The 6,869-nt window shown below is 36.8% G+C and overlaps 1 protein-coding gene across 1 annotated transcript in view; it reads right to left on the reverse strand.

The window, feature by feature from the left end:
• FBXL13 (F-box and leucine rich repeat protein 13) overlaps nucleotides 1-6,869 on the reverse strand; it is a 145,874-nt gene that overhangs the window by 61,858 nt on the left and 77,147 nt on the right. The window lies entirely within an intron of this gene.

Raw genomic sequence — 6,869 nt, forward strand, 5'->3', positions numbered from 1 at the left:
CTCTCAGTGCCAACAAAACAGGAAGCAAATTTAATCTAGCTTCTTGAGTGTTAAGGATTACTTTGAGGTCATTCACAGAGCATGCTCTAAGCAACAAATTTAGGTACATGTGAAAAGCCATGAGAAACCTTCACAACTTTCTCTCTGGGTTTTAGTTTAGTTGTTTGTTTGTTTTTCTTTTTCTTGAGTATGATTCTCCATCAAGCCCAATCAGAAGCATTCTTTGCTCCCCCAACTAAAGGCTAGATAGGAATCACACCCTCACCAGTTGTCAGTTTCTGTTGGTTGCAATGATGGAAACTGGAAACTCAATATAAACTAGCTTAGGTAGAAAGGGAGTTAATGGTGTGTCTAACTAAAAGTCCAACTAAACAATATGTCATCTCTCCTTCTAACACATCATCTCTCCCTCTCAAAAGTTGGCCTCTTTGTGATGGTTTCATTCTTTCCCACTGCAGACAAATTTCTTCTGTATTCCAGGGCAAGAGAATCACAAATCAGCCTGGACTTAAACACTCCAGACCCTGCAACCTCAGAGAAAACAGAATTTATTTTTCCCAATGTTGAATTATTCTGCTAGGATCATACTCTACCTAGAAAAATCATAGCCACTGCTTATGAAATTTAGTATTGTCTAGGCCTGGGCTGAATGACCAGTGGCCAGGAAAATACTAATACCAATACTCTAATAATAATAATATCAGCTAATGATGATTAAGCACTTATTTTGCAGGCACTGTTCTAACCTTCTTATGTGCATCAATTCATTTCATTCACACAACACATTTATGAGGTAGATACTAGTATTTTCCCCATTTCATAGATAAAGATACTAACATATACAGAAAGTTTAGGCAACTTGCCCTAGACCCAAAACTAGTAAGTTGCAAACTCAGGCTTAAAAGTACCCCAGAACTCATGCTCCCAATACCATGGTATATTCTCTCAAGGTGCCAGGAGTGACAGCTCCACAAAACCACAGGGGAGAGGATCAGTCCCTGAAAAAAGTATGAGGTGTAAAGGAAAAATACCAACATTTCATACAATAGTTCATTAGACTCACATATTCAACCATTAATCCAAATACTCAATAAACATCTGATGAATGTCTGCCATGAATTAGGTAGCACAGCATTTCCTAGAGCCCAGAACAAGATGGACCCCATTCACTGTTGCCAATGTCTCCAGCAGGATGGATAACAAAGGAGTACAGGAAAGGGTACTTTCTTTACATGGTGAAATTATTTTGTCTCCATAAAGTCTTCCCAAATTGTGTATAGACATGGGTTTTAAAAGAACTATTTTATGGCATAAGCTTAGATTTTATAACTTTGAGTAAATGGTAAGTATAAAAGCAAATGAATTAAATTTGTTCAGCTGATTCATGCAGAATTCTTGAATCTGCTTAGTGAAAGTAGATTTATTTTTCCTTCTGAAAATAGCATAAAGAAAACATTGCAATCAGGTTCTAAAAGCAAATTTTAAATTAATTTCAAATAACAATATCAGGAGCCTGGAATAAGAATAAGAAAGCTATCATTCAATAATTATGTAGTAAGTACCTGGTTAAAACTTTCATGACCAAAGAAATACAAATTAAAAATACAAAATATCATGTCCAATGCCAAATTGGCAGCATATTTTTAAACATATTTATAAAGATACCAAACATTATTTTACATTTGTGCTAAGTATAAATTGACAACCTTTGTAAAATATGGATGGCCTTAAAAATTACTCCATCCTCTGTTTCACTTCTTAAAACAGGTACCCCCAAATTGCATAGGCATATGCAAAGATATGACTACAAAAATTTTCCTCACAGGTTATCACTGAGAGCAAAATAGGGTAGGCCAAACATGAATAGTGAAATACATATTGGTGTTTTGTTATAATGGAATACTATGTAGCTATTAAGAGTAAGTTACAGGAAAATATTTCATGAAATACAATATTTACTTTAGTGCCAAAGCCGGTTTGGCTCAGTGGTAGAGCGTCGGTCTGCGGACTGGAAGGTCCCAGATTCGATTCTGGTCAGGGGCATGTACATTGGTTGCGGGCACATCCCCAATAGGGGGTGTGCAGGAGGCAGCTAGTCAATGTTTCTCTCTCGACATTTCTAGCTCTCTATCTCTCTCCCTTCCTCTCTGTAAAAAATCAATAAATTTTTTAAAGAAATATTTACTTTATAGAATAGTAAGTGAAAGATATGTGTAGTATATAATCTATTTTAGTTTAAAAGATTATACACCTGCATAGAAAAAAGACCAAAAGGCTTTTTTACTAATACTGTGTATTATTTCTAGGTGGTTAATTTTTAGGTTACCTAATTTTTTCCCTCCTCTCTTCTCTTCTCTTCTCTTCTCTTCTCTTCTCTTCTCTTCTCTTCTCTTTTCTCTCTCTCTCTCTCTCTCTCTCTCTCTCTCTCTCTCTCTCTCTCTCTCTCTCTCTCTCTCGTTTACTCTAGAATAAGGAAAAATTTTTTTTTTTTTTTTTTTTTTTTTAGGTAAAAGAAGTACTACAAAACTCAAGGTGACAAATATATGGCTAGAGGTCTGCAATGGGGAGCGAGAGAGGAGGCTGAAGGGGCCTGTCCTGACTGAGGGCTGAATGTCAGCAGAGGCTTCTTTGAGGAGAAGAAACTGAGCAGAGGCATTACCTCAACCACAGCTTGTAATATTATGAAGGAAAAAAAAAAGATGACAAGCAGGTGCAGGTGCAGCGCTGGTATTTGTGAGGCAATTGGTCCCATTACTTAATGCATCCACAGCCTTTACCCAGTCCCGAAAGAATTCAAAACATTTCTAAAATATATGTAATGGATTTTCCCTTCTCTTTGCAATTCCCCATCATCCATTTATTTACTTTTTCTAACAAGTATGGTGGAAATTCTTTCACAATATTGTATAAAGACATCTTTCCTTTTTGGAGCAGCTGTGACTACATTCAAGCTTTGCCCTTGACAGATTTCATGTATCCTAACCCCGAGTTCCAGAGTCCAGTGCGCAGCAGGCGTTCACATGCCAGCAAAAGGCATTTAGCTGTGAGCCTCTACTCTCAAGTCTTTTTGTTTTATTAGGACCTTTTTCTCTTGGTCAGATATATTAATACGTGACTTCATAGTGCAAAATTTCCAACATTAAAAAAAAATGGATTTCCTTTTCCAAGGGGAGAACCCGAAAAATACATAAATTGTCTATTTTCCACCTCTGAAACCATTTTCACGCTGCCATATCAGGGCAGCTGGGCCTGAAAGAATACACTGTTCTCACACCCAGAGCTGAGGAGGCAGGCAGGGTCCTCAAAGGGCTGCCGTCCCTCGGAAGCAGTAACATCCAATGTCACCTTTTCTTTCTGAAGCTAGAGCAGCAGCCCTTTGAAAGATAGCCCTGGGTAAGGAGCCCATCTCGGCTCATTTTAAACGGTATGATTTTCCAGTGCCTGAAACAGTCTCATGCTTAGAGCTAAACCTCTGCTGAACTATTAAATGAACAAATGGACACGGAAGAAGAATGAACAAAATAAACTAACCATTGTTTTTGTGTAATGACATGAAATACTAACTTCTCTGTGGCTTGAGACTCACGAATTAAGGAACAATCAGGAAAATAAATCTGTTGTTTACACATTCAGACCAAGCTCAAAAGCTGCTGAGGACAGGTAGGCGATGCAATTAAGTGGTAGCAGTCTAGGGCTAAGTGCGAGTGTACACATTACCGAGTGGAGAGGATGTCAAACGGGAGCATGCTCCACGACAAGGGGGTGAGGCTGACTCAGCGCCAGCCATCGATGCCATATGCCGCACATGTGTCAAACACAAGGCCCGCGGGCCAAATCCGTCCCGCCAGGCCTTGCAATGTGGCCCGCACCGCGCTGTCATCACTGCACTCCGCTGCATTTCCATCACAATGACAGTTTATGACTGTTCAGTAAACCATTCGGCCCGCGATTTAGGCTGGATTTTAGATTTTGGCCCCTTCTCTGATTGAGTTCGACACCCCTACCATATGGGAATGCAGGCCCAATTTTGCCAGTTCTTCCAGTATTTTAAGAGAAGCTTGAAGTCTAGATTTTTATTATTAAGTCTAGATTTTTATTTTTATATTCACATTAGAAATGTTGGCTCAAAATTTAAAGACAGAGAGACAATGTCTGTGTTTTACATGCGTGCCTCGCCATAGTCACTGATTTGAAACTTCTCATTTCAACTTTTCTTTTTTTTTTTTTTTTTTTAGGATATTATAGTTTATTAATTAACTTATTAACACACTTTTGTAATACTTTCACCCACATTTTTAGCTACACACCCTTTAGTGGCTTCTTTACATAACAACTTGATATTCTGTAATATTTTCTACATATGAAATTAAAAGATAATTGTCTTCCATCAGGGAAAAGTAATCAAAATTTAAAAACGATAGTATTGAAAGCTTCTGTCATCTTCACTCTTTATTAACAGTAACATCACATAAAACTTTATCATGTACAATTTGGGAATACCTCTATAAAGCTTCTTATATATGAACTTTAAGATTTCAGGTCATGTTAAATTTCCTTGTGCAGTAATATGTATATAACTACATTATATATAAGTATATATGGTTATAGAGAAAATTTATTCTTATGGAGCATTTGGATTTTTTCTGTTCTGTTTATTTTTGTTTTCTATATTACACATATAAGTAAAATCATAAGGTATATGTCTTTCTTTGACTTATTACACTCAGCACAATAGCCTCTAGGTCTATCCATGCTGTGGCAGATGGCAAAATTGCATCCTTTTTTATGGCTGAATCATATCCCATTGTATAGATGTACCACTTTTTCTTTATCCACTTATCTATTGGTGACCACTTAGGTCATTTACACACCTTGGCTATTGTAAAAAACTCAATGAACATATGAGTATATATATATATATATATATATATATGTATATATATATGTATATATCTTTTCAATTAGTGTTTTTTGTTTCTTCGGATAAATACCCAAAGTGGAATTGCTGGATCCTTGTCTCTTGTTATAGATTTTGTTTTAAAGTCTACTTTGTCTTGTAGAAATATTGCTATCCCATCTTTTTTGTTTGTTTGTATGTTTCCATTTTTATGAAATATCTTTCCCCATCTTTTTATTATTAGTCTGTGTGTCTTTCAATCCAAAGTGAGTCTCCTGTTGACAGTACAGTATATGCAAGGATCTTGTTTTGCTAGCCATTCAGCCTCCATGTGTCTTTTGACTGGAGTATTTAATCCCATTTGCATTTAAAGTAATTGTTGGTAGATACTGGTATGTATTTATTGCCAGTTTACCATTCATTTTTTATCTTTTTAAAATTTCTTCTTAAAGAAGACACTTTAATATTTCTTGTGGTGATGAATTCCTTCAGCTTTTTCTTGCCTGGGAAGCTATCTGTCCTTCAATTCTAAATGATAGCTTTGCTAGGTAGAGTATCTACTTTTCTATGTCTAAGAATGTTTGTGCTTAGCACTTGTGTAAGTGTACTTGTGTTTTGTATGAGTTGTGTGTTGTTTACCCTCCTCTCCTTTCCCCTATGTCCTCCCCACTGCCTAGTAATTACCTCATGAAAACTGAGAAGAACAAGGAGATAAGTCACACTTATGTGGGGAATTTTTAAGCACTTGGTGAGCTACTGGAAAGTATCAGAGGATGTATATTTAGGGAAAAGAGTGATCAATGGGCTATGTCAAGCACATATGGGTATTCCTGAATTGGCAAATATTTTTCTCCAAGATTAAGCTATCTGTGTTTGCTAATGGACTCCCATATCAAAGTTAGGCTTTTATATTCCTGAAGAGACTGGGAGATACCAGTGTAATCTCCCTTGGTGATTACATTTCAAAGCAAGGCTCCCAGGTACTCAAAAAAGACTGTCCTGGGTTGCAACACTGGCAAAAAAGCTTTTTAAGAGATTTTCATCTCAAAGGGAACAGAAAAAGAATGTACAACTGTAAGTTTTCTAAAGTAAATAAATGCTCTAAGAAAAAGGAGGTTAGAGGCCAACACTCAAAGAGAAGCCTTTCTAAAGCTTAGTCAAGCTGGAGGTAAGACCATCCAGGTCATAAGAGCGATGGTAGATGTTATTCAGCAAGTTGCACATCATTGGATCATTAAAAATGTAAATTCTAGATGTTTCAGACTTACTTTAGAGCCCTCCTCTCTTTTCCTCTATGTCCTCCCCACTGCCTAGTAACCATGAAACTGAGAAATCTACCAACAGACGTTTATCAGAGTGCAACCTGGGTCTTTTCATTTCTAAAAGGGCATCATAAATACGTGCTCCACAGCATTGGTGCAAGGACTAAGTCTGATATGTGTGAAGCACTCAACATGGTGCCTTGCATATAGTACCAACTCAATAAATGGTAACTATCAATATTTCAGCCAGTTCTCATTTGTGCTGTTGTAGTATCTTTCAATGAGCATACTACGATACTAATAGTAATAAAACACACAGAAAATAAGTTAAAAGAATTATGACTTATATCGATCAAAATAGAGCAGAAGAAACTATCAGTGACGCAGCACCTACTGCCAAAGTTCCGTGTCCTACCCTCCACCCTAATTTTCTGCCCAAATTTCTTTAACCCGTTTTTTCATAGTTAAACACTTCCCCACATAGATCTCAAATCTGCATGCTATACAGCCCAAGGACAGAATGCGATCTTTAAAATTACACTCTGTGTTGCATTTTCTTTCTTACACTCACATCTGGAGCATGTTTGTTTACTCTTTGAAAGCCCATGCGGGAGCCAATTGACTTTTCAGAAAGTTCCCTGCAAATTCTCCCTCAAAAAAAAAAAAAAAAAAAAAAAAAAAGTGTTCCTTTGTTTGTAGCTTGGTAGCAA

Source organism: Pipistrellus kuhlii, unplaced genomic scaffold, assembly GCF_014108245.1.
Source record: "Pipistrellus kuhlii isolate mPipKuh1 unplaced genomic scaffold, mPipKuh1.p scaffold_m20_p_10, whole genome shotgun sequence".
NCBI lineage: Eukaryota > Metazoa > Chordata > Mammalia > Chiroptera > Vespertilionidae > Pipistrellus > Pipistrellus kuhlii.